We start from the raw sequence: 19674 nt of genomic DNA, 5'->3' as shown, positions 1-19674 counted from the left end.
CTGATTCTGGGTTTTTACCAGATGTGACATAGTGCCGCAGCCAGCCTCATGGCCCCTACCATGTCCCCAGCCACAACTCTCCCACTGGTCACCAGCAGCCCTGCAATTTCATGATGCAGTTGTTATTTTTTAAAAAAAATTCAAAAAAATTATTAATAAAAATTATACAACATGGTGTCAACATTAATACCTGCTTGATATAAAGACTGACAATGACAAAATAGGTGACCTGTACAACCTATTGAATCCTTTCAGACTCTCATCATTTCTAAATAAACATTGGACAGGCATTTAGGGAATTCCCAGATGTCAAAAAAAACATCAAATCTCGAAAGTATGGATTTGCTGGAATTACTTCTTGTTCAGAAAGATAATCCACCACTAGGAGCCAAAATGATGAGCATATAAACACCACTTTATACTGGAAACCTATTGAACTTCACCTACTTATATTACTACAGATTAGCCAAAATGATCCAATGTTGACAGCCCCCCTCCCCTCAATGTGTGCACCCTTCTATTGTTTACAGATTGGGCATATATGTCTCTGCCCACTAAATGTAACCCCTCATTATACAATGGGTCTAGGCTTACGTTACCAGTCCTCTGCAGGGGACGGGGGGATTCCCCACTGCCTGCCTCCGTCTCCCCCTGCCACTTCTTACTTGGCTGGTGGGGGGGAACGCAGAGGGAATGGGCCCAGGATCCCATTTGTACTCCTGATGTGCTTGCCACTCCCCACTCCCCATTCCCAGTCTGGGCTTAAGGGGATCTGGCAACCCTAAATGAGGCCTCCAATCACTCCCTTAAATAGCTGTAGAATTGATTCAGAAAATAATATGTAGAAACAAGATTATAAACCTTTCTCCTTTTTGCAGTTTCCCTGTGCCTGTGACAACAACAAGACAGAGGAGTAACATGAAAAGTTATAATGAATCCCCACCATAGTTATGACTACGTTTTGCTATCTGTCTGCCCTCCCTGAAAAGGCAGAGGAGCTCTGAGAAGATAAAGACCAGTTGAATTCCTATTTGTTACAACTGCTGCTCTTGTGCCCCATCACCAAGTTCACACTTCTGTGCCCCTTGTTCTCTAGAGAAAGGGAATGATTTAGCCTATGCTGTGTGTCATTGATGAGCTACTTCTACTTCTTCGGGGTGGAGGCTTATGTGCCCGTTCACTACCCTCTCTTATTTATTTTATTTAAATATTTATTTCCTGCTTTTCCCTCATTAGGGATCCAGATCAGTTTAGATTATTCTCCATTTTATCCTCACAGTAACAGTCTCATGAGGTAGTTTAGTCTGATAGAGACTGGTCCAAGGTCACCCAGCAGGCTTCCCTCAAAGAGGAGGGATTAATTCCTGGATCTCCAAGATCCGAGCCTGACACTCTAAGCCAATGCTGGTTACTCAGTGCTTCAGGAACCATATGTGGCTTTTTGACATGCTGCCTGTGGCTCTTCCCCAAAGTGGCACCCATCCAATGTTTCAGAAAAGTGGAACACCTTGTGCATGTCAACACCTTGTTAGAGTTTGTGGTTGGCAGTGCACGTGGTTCCCATGCCCCTGCTGGAGACACTGGAGGACAGGTAAACGATGAGCCTCACTAAACTGTGGACCTCATTCAAAAGGTAGAAGTGAAGGGCTCACCCTCTCCAATCCTTCTTTGCAACCACTGTGCCCTCATTCCAACACTGGAAGGAGAGCAAGCTGACTGCAGAGAAGAGGGAGTAAAATCACTGCAACAGCCACCCAAGAAAAGAGTGAGCTGGTTCTAGTGGGGTGTAGTGGTTTTATTCCCCTTTCTCTCCTCCTCCAGGAACCTTGGTAATCTCACTCTTGCCTAGGCTTACCATTCCCTGGTCAGGGAGGAGGATACCCTGCCACTGACTGGAGCTTCCTGACACCACTCAGCTGCCCAAAAGGGAAGAATGGGGATGTCGTCAGAACTTTCCCCAAATGCTAGTGCATCATTGGTGTCCCTTGGAGTCTCACTGATGTCACTTCTGGGTGCATGGAGAGTGACATCAGCACATTGCCAGTGACATTGCTGGTGAGCTCCTCCATGACCCAGTAAGTCCTCCCCCCTCCACCCCACTGCCAGCTGGCTTCCAGGGAGGACATGACAACCCTGCTGTCACCTAACCTGCTCTGTGCTGAGAAAAGAGTGAGAAGGCTGAGAGGGAAGCCCTTACCCTCACTCCAGATGCACAAGGGCTTGCTAAGGCAGTGGTGGGGAGAGCCTGCCATACGTGCACAGAGGTTCTTCAGTAATTTAAAAAGTTGTAGTGACATTCTTAATATTATTAGTTATACCTTACATTACTGTGTGAGTTTGGTAGAGTGATGCACAGGGCATGCAACAGTCATGTGATTCTTTTGGTGGCCAGTCATTGTGAATGTGACCAACACTGCTCTGAGCTCTGCAACATGCTGACTCTCTTCTGCTGTAGAAGGGGGAGGGGGAAGTGGCCTTGTACTTTCCATTAATTTCAGCAAAATGCATTCGTTTACACCCTGTCTTTTGTTGGCTTTATGTTGACTGCAATCCCAGGCAGGGTCAGCCTCTGAACAAACACTGGATTCCTGCCAAGGTTCCTTTGCCACGCCCTCTGCCATGTTTACCCCTTGCACTGGACACATAAAACATGTGTTTTGAACACCAGCTCTGTGTTAATTCTATGTCAATGTAAATCCACTATTCCCATGCAATGTTTTGTTCTAATGGTCTAAGGGATTTTTAGCAAACATACTCCCACTTGCAAGAAGAAATGAAGAACAGGTTCTCACTTTGAGAAACTGAAGGGTAAGTACAGTAATGTATGTTGATTATGCTAAAAGTTACCAGTTATCACTAAATTAATCCTTTTATATTCTAACCCAGTACTGTACTAGTACCAAAATAGCTTCCAAAGGTTAAAAAAAAGACATACCCTTCTAACTGTAAATGTTAATGTAAAATTATTCTACAGCAAAGGGGCATCATCAACTGCACTTCTCTTGAAACAGAGGGCATGTACTTACAGCTCAAGGTGTGCTCTAAACTGGAAAGCTTATGCTACAATAAAATTGGTTAGTCTTAAAGGTGCTACTGGACTCTTTTTGACTAAACTGGATAGTTTCTGCCACCCAGTCTTGTCAATTCAGTAAGATTTTGCACCTGTTCCTTTGACTGAAGGTTTGTTTAATGTAAAAGCTACTTCCTTGCCTGCTTGACTTCAGAACAGGCATTATCCAGTTTAATTCTGGCTTTAACTAGTTGGGCATGTTGAAAGAGCAGGAATGAAGGGCAGTTCTAATGGAGTCAGGTTTCATTAACTCTGACATGTAAGCATACCTCCACAAGAAGATTGATGAAACAGGGAACACAAATGGCACGGCTGTTCAGTTAAGCAAGTACAAGAATTTTGCTTTCATTACTTTAAATCCCATATTTCATAAGTATGGTTATTATTGCTATATTAGAATTTTCAAGAATGCTTACTATACAGAAATAGAAATGCGATGTTTGACCATCTGTTCCCTAACACTAGATACATGATTGGGAAAGGGCACTCTGTACATGCTCAAGCAAGCCTTGCATCACTTACTACAGAGTCAAGTTCCAGGGTTATCCTCTAGCTTCCAATTTACAACATAGCCCCATCCAAAACTAGCTATTGAAGTACTGACACTGGTTCCTCTGTTGTTCAAGAATAGTGATCAGCAGCTAGTAGCCTCAGGGCTCTGTCTGGTCCCCTGAGGAATATCAACCATCCCCTCCCTAGCTGCCAAAATACAGCCAAGAGAAATATATGGAGGGAATAGTGATGGATCTGCTGTCCATACTGTTTGGAGGATTGGGAAGCCTGGCTTATTACTTCCCATGCTATCCTTAATGTGGCCCTCCAAAACACTTCTTGCTGGTTATAGTTTAAGTCAAAAACAAACACCCAGCTGTACAGTATGGATTTTGCTTTATTTTGTTTTGTTTTTGCTGATATGGGAATGACCAATAGCGCAAACTCATATACTAATAGCAAAGTGGCCCTGATCTGTAGATACTTAAACCCAGAGATTTGAGCCATGAAAGCAACATACCTTAAAAATGCCCCAGGTTTACAGAAAAATCTGAAATCTTTAAAAAAAAAACATAAAAGGAGTGCCTGTAGTTTTAACCCGATGCCCTCAGTGGCTGCTTCTAGGCAACCATATCAGGTTAACCAGTTTTCCAGGCTTGTTTTCTGTCGGAAAAAAGCAGGGGAGGGGGAAGGCCCTTTCCAGGCTTGTTTTAAGTCCATTGTCTTCAATGGGTGTGATTCTACTTGGAATGGCTGTGTCATTGCCTATCTAGAAAGTATTTTGTTTTTCTATTTGCATATAAAACTAGATAAGACTCCCAACTGCCAACAGGATGAAAACCAGTTAAGAAAGATTAACCATGAAAATATACTTCTGAACCTGCCAGAACTTTTTTGCTTTGTACAGAAAAACAACCAACCAAGATGGACAGTGGCAGGCAGCACTATCTTTAATTGCCGGTCTTCCATATCACAGTGAGCTGGAGTGTAGAAGATCCCATTTTAAGAACAAAGAGAACTGAAGTGCAGGACACTGAATCTGCCCCACATAGTCTGTGGCTAAAGTATCACCCGCTCCATATCAGCCTGCCTGAGGGTTGCATCTGAGGCCCTCCTTATGCCTCAGCCTTCAGAACTGAAGCAGCTTACCACGAAGGAGAGGGCCTTTTCTGCTGTAGTACCTCATTTGTGGAATGTCAACCCCAAACCCCTCATCATCTAATGCCAACCTGCTACAGGTTAAGCTACAGGCCTAGAGATGTAAAATTTCCAAAAATTCTAAAGCCATAGAAATAACATTTTTTTCAGGGGTGGGGGTGGATTGGGAGGAGAGCAGGGAGAATTGAAATATATTCAGTACTTTCTGAACAATTCTAAACTTATTTATCTCCTTTAACAACATAAAATGCCTCATTTATATCTTAACATATAATATTGCACTTTTGGGTAAATTTATGGAATTTAAAAGTATAAATGTCTTCATTTGCTGCTTAGAGGTTATTTATTTAAAATATTTACTTAAAAATAAAAACGCTGCCAACCTCTATACTTGTACATCACTTCCAAATACAACCCAGAAGTGACAATGGGTAACTCTAGGAATTACTGGAAACTCTATGCTAAACCTATACAGTTTCCGGCAATTCCTGTAGTTACCCATTGTCACTTTCAAGTTGTACCCAGAAGTGACATAGTGACATCAGTGACATTGCTGACATCACGTTTCCCCCAATGCCTACCCAATCCTCCCGCTGATTGCCAGGTATTAGGGTTGGCCTGGCAACCCTAATACACTCAACACTAAAGAGAGAAATTACCGGATTAAGTATATTATTTCAACAGAAACAGTCACATGCAGTCACAACAGAACTAGCAGTGTATTTGAATATTCTGGGAGTTTTACAGGCTTTTGGAAAATCTTAGCTTTCAGAAGGTCCTCCTATGTTGCTTCGATGCTTAAGTTAGAGATCTTACTTGATTTTTTCTTTCTTTTTTTTGTAGAGCATTTTAATATAGACGGGGGATTTTTTTGCTCCTGGTTTAAAATGTAGGTTGAATGTTAATATTGCTGATTTATTATGACACTATACTTTTAAATTGATTATACTGCTGCTCTAGGATATGCACTTTTACTAGAAGCTGTTTTACTACACTTTAATTTTGTTTTTGTTTTATGCTATTACTTGATCCATATTCCTTTTTATTGTGATCATATAGTCGTCTATTATTTTTTTTGGCCTTGACAAATATGGAACACCTATCGACTGCCGTCCTGCTGTCTGCCTCCTGATGCTGTTTCTTTCAGCTAGGCTCTGATATATGACGACTACAATATGAAAGTGAGTCCACCTGGAAGAAAAATGCCAGAGAGGGGAAGAGTTTTAGGGAGAAGAGCCAAGAAGATTTACCTCTACTCACTTGAGGATGGGCCATGGCTCAGGGGTAGAGCATGTTCATGAGTCTGTGCATGTTTAATGTTCCAAGTTCAATCCCTAGCATCTCTAGTTAAAAGAGTGAGATAGTATGTAGTGTGAAAGGCCTACAGACCTTGATAGACAAAAGGCAGTTTCAGGTGTGCTCATTTGCAACCTTGTTTGTTTCCAAAACTTGTACCCTCATCTGCATTTGAAGAGACATCTGCTACCATCACAGCTACTTAAGGAGTGTTGCCAAATTTCTTGTCCTCATCATTTATGTTTCAAAACCCAGGTTTAGGTTTTGCTCCTCCCTTGTGCAATCAAACTTACAAGTCTTTATTTTAAATTAACTCTTTAAAATGATTTTTGTGCTATATTGGCAAATAATTCATGTGCATAAAATGTGTAAATGTATCATGTATGCATGATGTATTATGTGTAGAATGGTGTAAATGCCATTAAAAGGCAGATGAGTCAGAAACACAGAAACAAAAAGGCTCACACAATAACACCCTAAAAAAAGAAACCAAGGGCATATCCGTACATCTCTAACTTTTGTTGAGATGAGATGGGGTCATGCAATAGAATTCCATGAGAAGCTTTTTATTTATTGGCATGATTTAAAGTCAGGGTGCAGTTGTGAGTTTCAAAGAGAAAAGAAGACCTTGTTGAGCCTGCTCAACTCATCATTTTAGAGAGAGAGGAAATGCTTCCCTTTTTCTCCTCAGTCCTTATAACAAGAGTATGTAGTCTGCCAGTCAACTGGTGTGGCTTCTGCAACTGAAACCAGTGCATTTTCTGGATTTCGGTCTGCTCTTTCTGACTGTACCCTCCCCCTGCCTTTGTGATCTTTGTGGTTAGGGTTTTGTTTTGTGTTGTTTGGGGAGCATATAAAAAAATCAATAGACAGTAAAATAAAATCCTTGAGAGAGCAGAGACTGTGTTTTGTCTAATCTAAAAACATAAAATTCCCCACCTGCCACTTGACGAGCAAACTGCTCCGATTCATCTCTGCCCTCTATTCCAGATTATGTAAAACTATTTAAATCCTGACTGACAGTATTTGCTAGAACAGCTGTTGGGCTCTACACCATCAGTGGGGGGAGGTAGGGTGGGCGGAATTGTAGGTTGCAAGGGCAAATATAATGAAATAAGACTATTTTCTACAATTATTTGGCAAAAGCAGCAGATATATCTTGTCCAGGTGGGAACACAAAAAAAAGAACAATGCTGAAATAATACTGCTACAAATAGGTGGGTTATTTTGGGAGCATCCTCTTTCCTTGTGTTGCTGTTTCTAGACATCAGTGACCCAGTTGTTTTCATCATTGCCACAGATGCAAACTCGACAGAGGGGTGAAGTTTTGCTGGTTGCCTGTGTCATTCATCCTGGGGAACATTTCTAAGCAGGGGATTAAATGGGAACAGAACTATTGTTTTCAGTTAATGAAATGTTTAACCCTTTCTGACTAAGCGGTACAGTTGTCTGGACATACCTGTACCCAGAATATGACTGAAAAGTCCGTGATTTAGTGAACATTCGTGAGCAGAAAACACTTAGAAGAAATTGCCTCCTACAAGACAAACTTTACGTCCTAACGAAACTTTTTTAAAAAAAACTAAAGGTAGGCAATTCTTTTTTTTATTGCATTTTGTAATAAAAACAGTCATTCATTTTTTTCCATTTTCCTTTGAGTTAATGGAGACATATACATTTTTAAATATAAGTATACGAGAATAAGAGCTTGCATCAGCCTGGTAAATGCAACATGAATTCATTTAACTCGTCAGCATACAAACTAATTGGGAACCTGCATTTATTAACAGAAATGGAAAAGAACTCTAAAGGTTATGAAACATTCAGAATTGTCCTGGAGAACACAGACATTTGTGGTTCTACCCCGTGGTAAGATCATCCTAACCAGGATGGAATAACAATAATGTAGCTCAGGCCTGTTAAGTCTGCATGCCCAAGGGCAAACCAGTGATATATCGCACAAGCTGCCTTCACTTCATCCAGCGTACCTAGTGCAATTTATTCTATGGCAGCGGCTGACCACAGCTTGGCACAGCGGTCCATCCAACTCTTATGGTTATCACTCAGAATACATCTGTAGCTAGATATGCCATGTGTTTAACCTGGAAGCTTCTTGTGCAAAGTAGGTGTTCTTGTGCCCCCAATGGGATGTGAAAGTAAGAAGGCAACCTCCTACCAGAGGGTAACAACTTCTAATAAATCAACCACAATACAAAAATGTCAATCTGAAAAATTTAAAGTGCTGAAAATGCTCAAATATGCTCACAATAAGTACAATAAATCTAGCAAATACAATTCATATGTACACAATATATAGCAAAAGAACTTTTTAGGAAGAGTTCAAGAGGTAGCTCAACATGATACACCAATTTCTAATGAACACACCATATACAATACTATGAGCCCAAAAGGCTTAGTACAATAAATACTAATTTTGACCCAGAAATAACAATGTTATTTATTATCTGTTAAGTCTGCATGCCTAAGGGCAAACCAGTGACGTATTGCACAAGCTGCCTTCACTTCATCCAGCTTACCAAGTGCAATTTATTCTATGGCAGCGGCTGACCACAGCTTGGCACAGTGGTCCATCCAACTTTTATGGTTATCATCACACAGAATACATCTGTAGCTGGATATGCCATGTGTTTAACTTGAAAGCTTCTCATGCAAAGTAGATTCTTGTGCCCACAGTGGGATGAGCTGGAAGTTGGCAGAGCGCAAAACAACACACCAGGCTGGATTGAAATTGGCGACTATTGATTACAGCCATTGGTGCATTGGTCCCTGAGTTGGGCATGTTCCTTCATGGCTTCCCCCAAAGTCCCTTAAGGCACCCCCAAATTGCACATTCTCCCCCAGATGGATCCAACTCAGTGCTGCAGAACCACCCACCAAAAAGTTGTGACAACAATCATAATTAAACAAGCAGAGATCAGAACACACTTGTGCACTAAATAAAGGGAGGGAAGGGAGGGAAAAAGGTCACCTTGTGCTCCAGACAAAGGGGCAAGGAGGACCTGGAGGATCCTTTGCCATTGTCCCTCCCCCCCCACCACCACCATGCCACCCCAGCTTGCCAGGGCTACCTGGCATTGGACAGCTGGGCACAGCACAGGAAGGGACAGGGTGCCCCTCCCACAAACCACCATGGCCTGATGACATGGGTGAGAACACCCATCACAAGTGCCCTTGGTGCCGTGGCAGCAAAGGCAGTCCAGTGAGAAGGGGAAATGGGAGGCCCCCTGCTCCATCATCCCACCTTGGTTCAGATTCCATAAATCAGCCCTCCAGTAAGTGGAAGAGCCTCACTTGTGGTCCCTGGGGCAGTAGGGGTGAGGCGGGAGGCAAAAGAGCACAAAACAACACTCATACCAAGCTGGAGTGAAATTAGCCACAACTTTATTGACTATAGCTATTGGAGCATTGGCTCAGCATTGGGCGTGGGTATAAGCATCAAATGACCCAGTTGCCCTCCACTGGTACCCCTCCCAGCCCTCCTCCTGGGACCCACTCTTGGGGCACAAGCTACACGGGGCACAAGCTACACTGTGGTTCCCCTGCCACCTAGAAGTGAAACCAGACAATGGTGCATCCCCACATGGCTTCCCCCCAAGGTCCCTTAAAGGGACTCCTAATGGGGGTCAGACAGTCAGCTGGTGCAGTTTCCCCCCAGATGGATCTGGCCTAATGCCTCAAAACCTCTATAACAGGCTGGATACCCTGGCCCACCTAGTAGCAGGGGGGATGCAGTCCACCCAGGGTGGGGGGGAGGGGGACAATTGGTCCACTGGTTGGGCTGGGGTGCTCCAACCTTGGCTGCAGCTGTAGGAGCTTTGGTGGGAGTTGGTCAACTGCAACATCAGGACGTTGGACACAATACCACTTGTTCCCTTGCTTGGAGAGATCCCACCTGCTTCCCCACGGCCTGCTGGACACCATGGGGGCCCTCTTCATTCTCACAGTGACCCTTGCTTGGGACCAAGAGGAAGGCAAAAAACCTCCAGCACTACTGGCCAATCTGGTCTGGAGAAAATTCCTTCCTGATCCCAAATTAGTGATCAGTATTGCCCTGGGCATGTGGAAAAGGGAAAGCAATCCAACATTACTCATTACAGACCACTACACATGATAGCTCCTTCTCCATTTTTAGTACGAGTTGCCTACAAACACATAGTTGGACTGGTATATAAAATTCAATGTAAACAGGGCAATCTCATCTATTCGGTCTGGGTTCCCATGTAATTCTTGTATCTGTCTGGCCATCTGGATAGTCTAGATTAATAGCACTATGTATGCAGTACACAGTCATTCCTGCTGTAATGATTTTCTTTATTGAGAATAGTAAAGAAGGAGATCTGACATAGTTTCAGAGAAAAGCTGTTTCCCTTTTTGTTAAGTAGACAACTTCAGATTTCTCTGTCATGGACGCAAGAACAAAATCATTCTTATAAGCAAGAAGGCACATCAGGAGGCCAACACAGCATAAATTAATCATCTCTCTAAATCTTTTATTAAATAAGGTAAAATTATGCTGTCAGTTATTAACTAGCAAGAGGATTTGGGCAATTCAAGTGGCTATATTTACCATTTATCTAATTAAATTATCAATATAGAGCTCACAATTGTTATATTCTGAACAGATTAATGGGAAATCACACAAACCTGTGTCATCCTGTTTGTGCAAGTTTTTCAGTTTTCTGTACCAGTTATTGATCTGCTTTCAATGAAGCCAGTTCTGACCTACATACAAAGTAAGTCCTCATAATTTTCTTTTGTAAATGTTGATCTTATATATTCCCCAATGTTTTCTACAGGTTTATATAGGTGCTGAATGTTTTATATCCAATTGATGTGATTCCTGAATCCTGACAGCTGATGACAAATTTTGATAGCTATGAAATGACATATCAATCACATTTCCTGCCTTCAGATACATTTTCCACAACAGCTTATCTGCTAAGGAACTCCTGTGCTCCTACCATGGAATTCTTTTATATTACAGAATATTCTAGAACATGTTCTTGAGAGAAACACTATTGGGCCTTATTATAGTGCATTGTGGATTCACAATATGACTTGTAACAGTGTTTTTTATACTGGGGTACTGGGAAACATAGGAATCCACAAGGGTACTTGAGCAGGTTATATAGAATGATTAGGACCCTCTCATGCCATTTAGCAAATGTGAAAATTGAGTTTTCTGCATATTCTAGGAATGGGAGTAGATACTATTAGGGTTTTCACAGGAGGTCCAATTTCTTTTCTCGAAATTTACTTTTTTAGATATAGCAGTTTGTTCATCTTATTCTCTTTTCCTCTTTCAAAAGAGGAATTCTCTTTAATTTCTCATTAATATATTTTGAAGGTTTTTTGGAGGGTTTTTTTTTTACCATGCAATGGTATATTTTCTGTTTATACACACAATGGTGCTCTATGTGCTCTTCAGCTCATTCAGCCTGAACTATTTCACAAAGTTGTTGTGAGCATAAAAATGAAAACAGTATGATGTAGTGGTAGATGTCAAACTGGGTTGACTCCCACCTCTGGCACAAAAGCTTCTTGGGTGACCTTGGGCCAGTCAAACAGTTTCAGCCTCACAATGTTGCTTTAGCATGAAATAGAGGAGAAAGATTAATCTGAGTGAAAGGCAGCTGTGAGAAGGAGGGGACATGACATATTAATGGAGCAATAGGAAAATATGTGGATAAGAGGGTTGAAATTTTCATTAAGCTCTAGTATTAAGGAGAATTTCTGTAAGATGATGTATCATTCAGGTATCTCCTGAAAAATTGGCTAGAATGTACAAGGATGCTTCAAATATATGTTGAAAATGTACTAAACAAGAAGAGACATTGTATCATATGTGGTGGACATGTAAGTAAGCAAAAAGCTTCTGGTTGCAGATACAAATATCGGTTCAGAAGATTTTGAAGATTAAAATCCAGTTGAAATCAGAGACTTTTTGGTTGGAAATGATGGACAGCCAGTTGAAAAGAAGTTTTGGAACTTTGTTCTTATATATGATCACAGCATCAAGAGTACTGTATGCTCAAAAATGGAAAACTCCAACATTGCCTACAATGGAAGTATGGTGGATAAAAGTTTTGGAGTTTGCATCAACGGCAAAACTTACTTCACTGATTAGAGAAAAGACATGTTTTTGGCTGAATGGAAACCATTTATAAACTTTTTAAATAAAATAGATAATAATGATTTGAAGATATCTGGATTTATGGATTAAGAATCATGAACAATAAAAAAGAGGGCTCTTATGTTTAACATATAATAAGTGAGACTTTGAAAACAATATATAGTTTTTGCGGAGAAAATCAGAACTCAATTTGTAGTTTCGTTTTTGTCATTTTCTTTTTCATATCTTTTTAAACTGTATTTTCTTTTTTATTATTATTATTAGCTCCTTGTCTTTTTTGTTGTTTCATGTTTATATGTATTGTTAGTGTGGTTTTTTTTAGATAGTTGTGTCTTGTTATCTTTTATGTTTACTGTTTATAGCTTAAATAAAATTAGTAAACCATAGCATAAAAGAAAGAAAATATTCAATTATTTACATAACTGGAGCGGGGGTGGGGGTGGGAGGAGAGAGAGAACTTCCCTGAGCTATCAGTGTAGTGGTGTAGTGATTAGAATTAGACATGGGCATGAACCAAAAAAATTTACGAACCAGCGGATCGTGGTTTGGTGTAGACCACGATCCCAAATTCCCGAAATGCAATGAACATCTCCCATTGCCGAACCAAACCGGATCGTGGTTCATGGAGGCCAAAGTGGCAAGCAAGAGCTCTGTCCCACTCCACTGCTCACAAAAAGTAAAACCCAGCCTAGGAGACCATGGCTATTTATAAGCATGGGTCCCATTCAGTAACACAGGAGGTCTGTGTTTGGCCATCAGAGCTGCCTATCAGGGTTTGCAGGGATGAGATTGGAGTGCCCATGGCTACAAAACACCCCTTCCCCTTCCCTCCCCTGGGTGTCTTCTCCCAACTTGTAACTGCTTTGCAGCTCCGTGGTTGGAAGGAAGCCCTGCTGATCAAGGAAAGCTGGGCTTCCATTCGGGTTTCCAGGGCGACAGAAGGAGGGCAGACAGAGCTCAGGCATTCCCCTGGCTCCGTTGCCAGGGGAATAGATTGCTGGTGCCTGAGTGTCTGGCTTCCCGAACCGTGCCCGAATGCAACGAACCAGGCCTCTCCCAACCGCTGGTTTGTTGGCCGTGGCCGATCACGATCCACTGGGTCACGATTGCGTGATCGCCATTTTCGTGCATTTTTGAGGTTCGTAATGCGATTCGTGCCCATCTCTAATTAGAATACATGACTTTGAGATCTAATCAAATCTTCCTCTTTACAATAGAGGAATTGATTTGAAACTGACTCACATTCCTTAGAAAGGGAGGGGGGAAATGGATTGCAGTGAGAAATTCTGCAAAGAGGATTTAAGAGAATTCTACTTCTTAACAACCCTAGGATTCTCCACCTCAGGAGAAGGGAACAGAATTCACTTCCCCTTCTTTTGAAAGTTCAGGGAGCTGCTGCTAAGTCATCTAGCTTCCAGATCATCGGAGACCGAAAGCTCAAAAATGTGTTGATTGGTTACTAGGAACTAATAGCTCAGTTCTGGGAATTCTAATTGTTTGAGTAGCATCAAGGAGGTACAGTTAACACAGTAATCACATTTATTCCTTCTGTAAAATTGAACTGTGTTTTTACACTATTTTTTTTTATTATTATACAAAATATTTTATTTTCCAGAGCAAAAGATTTCAACAGAATGAAAGGTGGGACCACTCCATATAGACAATAGCCAATGGCAGTTTGAGGTTGAATACCGGAAGTTCTGACATTGGGTGAGGCTGGCCTTTTCTATTTCTAGAGCAGCTGTGAAAGTTTTTCCAACCTTTTTCTCATTGCTTTTCAGTCAGCCTTTAGCTGGAAGTTATTAACTAATAAAGAAGTTTCTTGCTGTTTCTAGCACATAACTAAAACCATCAAAAGGTGTTCAAAAATCAGTCACATTCTGAAGTAAAAATGCCACATACAAAATGAAAATGTCAATTTTGAATTCATATTCAATGTTTGAATCATGAAATTAATAAAACTGGTAAATTCTGAATATTTAGACATTTTCATTTCACGTATACTTTACTGGCTATCGGAAAGGAAGTCTTAAGACACTTTATAATACTGGAATGTGTTTTCTGTGATAAAGTATTCCTATAGGCAAAAACAAATACAGTTATTTCAGGCTCCATTGTGCTCAAAGTTTCATTTAACTCTCGTGAAGTCTGTGACTTGACTTGCTTACTTGAATCTTATTCTCTGCTGGAGCCATGTAGAAGTTAATGTTACACTGTTTTTGATGAGTGATCTTGCTTGATGGTGTTGGGTCCTTTCTAGCTCAATGATCAAATGCATCAGGAAGATTCTTCACTTAAAAATTCTATGATCATTATTATATACCCAAATAAAAAGAAATGACTTCTTTTCCAGAACTGAAGTGCTGTATGTCCTTGTACCATGGCCCCAATTTATATCCCTCCACAGTTGCTTTCAAAACAAAAACACAATAGGACTACTAGTCATGAGTAGACATGGCCACGAACTGCCCAATCATCCATTTGCGATCCGGCGGTTCATGAGCGTCCATGGCTAACAAACCAGCGTTCGTTAGAGACACGGTTCGGTGCGTTCTTCCACGGTTCATGAAGCCAGACAGTCAGGCACCATCAATCAATTCCCTTGGAAACGGACCCGGGGGAATGCCTGAACTCTGTCTGCACTCCTGTCACCCTGGAAACCCAAATGGAAGCCCAGCTTACCTTGATTGGCAGGTCTTCCTTCCAACCATGGAGCTGCAAAGTGGTTACAACCTGGGAGAAGACACCCAGGGGAGGGGGGAGGGGTGTTCTGTAGCCATGGGCACTCCAATCTCATCCCTGCAAACCCTGATAGGCAGCTCTGACAGCCAACCACAGACCTCCTGTGTTGCTCAATGGGACCTCAACTTATAAAAAGCAGTGGGCTCCCAGGCTGGGTTTTACTTTCAGTGAGCAGTGGAGTGTGACAGAGCTGTTGCTTGCTACTTGCTAGCCTTTGGGGAGAGAGACAGAGAGAGTTTAATTGGAGCTTGGATTCCTATTGCAATCTTGAGCAAACTTGGGTAATAGCTGGAGGAGAGCTTGTTAAACACTCCATGGGAATATGGGCTCTCTAATTCCAACGGGGGCTGTGCTGACGCCCATGAACCATGAACCTCGAACTGGTTCAACAATGGGAAAAGTTCATTGTAGTTTGCTGGTTCGGGTTCGTCATTGGCCCCCGAACCACAAACTGCTGGTTCGTTAAATTTTTTCGGTTCGTGTCCATGTCTAGTCATGAGACCCAAATATAGTGTGTAGTTTGGCCCTTTGTTACTCCAAACACTAACATGAATTTACTGAGCAAACTGCTGCCATCTCTCATAGCTTACAACCCTCTGTTCCTGTACCTTCTACTATTCACTTCCTTCTCTGAAATGACTGGCACATTTCCTCAAATACTATATTCACATCTGTCAGATACATTGGAGGCTTCTGAGAAACTTCAGACACTATTGGTGTTAGCAGAAAATTACAGGATCACACTGTGAGTAGTGAGTTGCTAATCCTCATGTTTAGGTGAAAAGAAAGTGACAGTTCAATCTCACCTCCCAGTAGTTTACCAGAATATGTTCAATCAGGAGAAGTATCAAAACAAAACCCAGACACCTATCAGATTTTTCCTTCTGCACAGTCAGGAATAATTTTTAATACACATTTATTGTTAGCACCTCACACAATACTATAATAGGTATGAAATTTATAACTGGTATTGTTAACAGAAGAGGTGAGAGACAGCTTCTACCTGCTGTGTCCTGGGAAGAGCAATAACACACCTTTGAGTTTCCTGTTTTCTCACTCTTAGAGTATCAAAGTCTCTTTGTAACTTTGATCTTACTGACACTCAGCCCTACTGACACAGTGATAAAAGACAGTGAACCAGGTTATATTGCAGTAGTTGTGCTTCTTATTTAATTCCTCTATATTCCTCCCTTCTTCTGAACTGTTTGTGGCTTCAATACATGCCAAGTTCAGGGAGAGTTCAGACTCATCACTTGCATAGAAATGATTGAAAACCTCAGGATTCTGTTTCATGGGGATGGTGCCCGGGCACCACAGGGCAAGAATGGATACTTAATACTTGTGCCAGCCAGTGCATAACTTACACACTGAACTTCAGAGCCTTGTATATTTCAAAAGCAAGCTATGCTATTTTGCAACCTGTACGAATCAATGAGAAAGAGAGAGATAATAAAGGGAGAATTAAAAAGTATCAGAGGTGGTAAAGTTTAAAGAATGTACCACCTTTGCCCTTATATTTTTGGCAAAATTCACATAGGCCTTTCAGGTCAGGGTGTTTGGTTTCCCTCAACAAAGGATTTGATACTTGTATAGCCATATCAGTGCTAACACATACAATAGACTGGTGTGTGCACAGCAAAAGGAAAGAAAATTCCTAATAAGGGAAGAACTTTCCATCTCAGAGTATCAAAGGGTTATTAGAATGAAACCATGGGGCTTCTTTTTTTAAAAAAAGTTAAAATTAAAATGCACAAAATAAGATTTCCCACTGTGCAAGAAATATCTCCCTCAAGGGAAATAGTCACAGCAGGAAAAACAGATACAAGCCAGAAATGACATCCATATCACAGTGAATAGGAACAAACTATTCAGTATAAAGGATATAACTGTAAGACTTTTACCAATATGAGAGGCTACACATAAGCTGTGTCCTTATCACCTTTGGCACAAGCCCTCAGAAATTCACACCTCGGTGCTCTGAGAGGCAGTTCCGCCTCTCTTGCAATACTTAAGGACACCAGCTGTTAAAATTAGACATTTATTTTGGAGGAAACAGAAATGTAGAGGGAAGAGAGGATGTAAGTGTTGTGCATCCTGCTAACCAATGCACAAGATTGCCTTTACAACACACTAGGTTGTATCTATAACTTCTAAAACATCTGTTACAGTAGATTATCAAGGGTATAATGGCAAGAGTCCATGGGAAAGTCCATTAACACTGGATTGCTGGGCTAGTAAACAGGCACTAAACTTGATTTCAGCAACAATTGGTGCTGCTGTAGGACTATTGAGAAAACAGTGCCCAAACATTCCACAACAGTCTTATTCAGTTGAGGAGGTACAGCTGTGCCACGTAACATGCATTCAAGGTTTCCTGCTGCTGTGCCCATGCTGTGGTGGTCTTCATGAGATGACATTTTGTATGACCTGTGTCAAGAAATATCCTTGAATATCCTTTACGCAACTCAGAATCACCTTTCCCAGAAAACTCCACATGAACAATGAAGTGTGAATAATCAAAGCTCTCTCTCTCTCTCTCTCTCTCTCTCTCTCTCTCTCTCTCTCTCTCTCTCTCTCTCTGGTGTATATGTGTGTTGTGCTTGGGTCACCACCAGGAACCCTGCCCCCCACCCCCGCAGGAAAACATACACCCAACATTTGACTCATGAATCTCTTTAATACAAGGAACACTGTTGGTTGAGGCAGGTACACAGTAGTTGCTGCAAGATGACACTTGGGATGGCCTTTTATGGGTAGAATAAAATTGTTAATGGTGGGATGAGTGTTGGACCCTTAAGGGTTTACATGAGTTTGTGTACATGGCTTACTTTTAAATTGGCGGCAGCAGATTGATTTCCTTGGGTTTGGTATAAAGAAATGTGGAAAGCCAAGCAGCTTCCTTACCGAGTGCCTGAGAAGGGATGTGTGGATCTGTAGCCATTTGTCATGATGAGAATGGCCACAATCTCAAGGAGACAAGCATCCAGCCTCCCCACCCTTGCAATGCCACTGAGCACTGGTAAGGAAGCTGATGCTGTTGCAAGGTTTTGTCCTTATTCAGGTGCCACAGTTCAGGCTGGGATAACAGCTGCATTGTTGTGGGGGGCGGGCGGTGAGGGGGAAAGGAAAGGTGCAGAGATCAGCATTTGTCCAGACAAACCAGGACTGATAATTGTGTGCAAGCTAAATCCTGGTTGATCAAAGTAAGCATACTTATAATAAACCATCATTTTGCATTCTGTCAGAACTGATCCAGTCTCCAGCAGAGTTCTCCTTTCTCCTGCCACTAAGTTTACCAGACTTAGTTTGTCCTCTTGAGTCATTACTGAACAGACCACGCTGTCTGGAGACTGTAGTAGAGTTACTATTCAGAAGGTTTCCAAAAGGTAGCAACACATTCAGAGACCATAAGAAAATGGCACTTATGAGTTTTAGAACGTTACCAATACATTATTAGAACATGCCATTCGATTCGGTTTCGTTTTCCCGGCCATGTCGGACGCTCCTCTCCGCAGGTCCGGGAGGAAACGTCCGAGCAGCCTGACCGGGCGGTTGACCCGCCACGGTTAACCCCCAGGACTCCCAGTGAGGGAGACAGGGTCCAGAGCACGGCGGGAAGAACCCCCTGAAAGCAATGCAGGGGGTAAATTGCCCATTTGCTCCAACGGAGGCCGGCAGACTTGTGCAGCACATCGCGTGCAGCCAGGCCATGGAGAACGGCAATAAGCAGATTTAAGGTGAAAACCTGTAAGTAAGCAAATCCCTTCTGATTTCTAAGCGTATGCGAAGGATTGGTGGGAGTTGAAGCTAAGAAGGTGCGGATTTCTTCCCCTCCACGGAGTTTCGGAACTTAGCTGCCCCCCCCTAAGATGGCGACGAAAAAGCAGAGCCCAGCAATGAGTAAATCGGTGATGGCGACATTACAGGGGAAGGGGGAAACTTTGGAAGAGATGGTGAGATGAGCAGTCTTTGATGCTGTGCAGCCCTTTGTAGCGAAACTGAATGAAATGGGGCAAAAGGTTGATTCAGTGGAAAGCGAAGTGAAAACCATTAAAGAAACAGCGACCGGAGCAGAGCAGTCTGCACACGAGAACGCAGTACTCATGAAAGCAACAAGCAAGGAAGTGAAGCTTTTGGAGAATCAAATAATAGGATTGCAAGTGGACCGTGCCCAAACGGTACTGCATCTTCAGAATGTAAAAGAGGAGCAAAGTGAAAATTTAAAAGATTTGGTGTCTGGACTTTTGGCTCCATTCGCAAAGGCAACTAAAGAAGAGTTAAAAAGCGATATTTTGGAAGTCCGGCGGACATCTTCAAAGTATGTAATGAAGCGACAGCTGCCTCGCGAGATTATTATTGACTTTTCATCTAAGAAGACTCGGGACACCATCTTATATAATTCATACAATGTGGACTTGGATTATTTGGGCAATAAGGTTAAAATATTGAAGGATGTTCCATTTTTGGCTCGTAAAAGAAGATTTAAGTATAAAGGACTTGCAGCTTTCTTGAGGAAATGTGATGTAAAATATAAATGGTTGTTTCCAGAAGGCGTCTGGTTTAGATATAAGGATCAAACCTACAAGATTACATTGGAAGCGCAGCTGACAGACTTTTTGTTCAACCATCAGGAGTTCCAGCAAGAAGAAAATCCAAAGTCTGAAGGGGAAAGTGGGGGGGGGGAGAGAGCAGGCGCAGCTGCTCCAGCTGCGCAGAGAGAACTGAGACCGAGACGTAGGGGGAGGGAGGAAAACCTGATCCT

The 19674-nt window shown here is 42.0% G+C and overlaps 1 long non-coding RNA gene across 1 annotated transcript; it reads left to right on the top strand.

Annotated features, from left to right (window-relative positions):
* Nucleotides 1-2650: 2650 nt before the first annotated feature.
* Nucleotides 2651-19138, top strand: LOC129336094 (uncharacterized). Its single transcript, XR_008597649.1, has 5 exons — nucleotides 2651-7604; nucleotides 7807-7885; nucleotides 10660-10770; nucleotides 11923-13880; nucleotides 18691-19138. It is a non-coding gene; the product is annotated as an uncharacterized LOC129336094 (long non-coding RNA).
* Nucleotides 19139-19674: the final 536 nt, after the last annotated feature.

This window comes from Eublepharis macularius, chromosome 9, assembly GCF_028583425.1.
Source record: "Eublepharis macularius isolate TG4126 chromosome 9, MPM_Emac_v1.0, whole genome shotgun sequence".
NCBI classification, from domain to species: Eukaryota; Metazoa; Chordata; class Lepidosauria; order Squamata; family Eublepharidae; genus Eublepharis; species Eublepharis macularius.
Note: the sequence above shows the minus strand (reverse complement) of the source record. Positions and strands in the feature narration are given on the sequence as shown.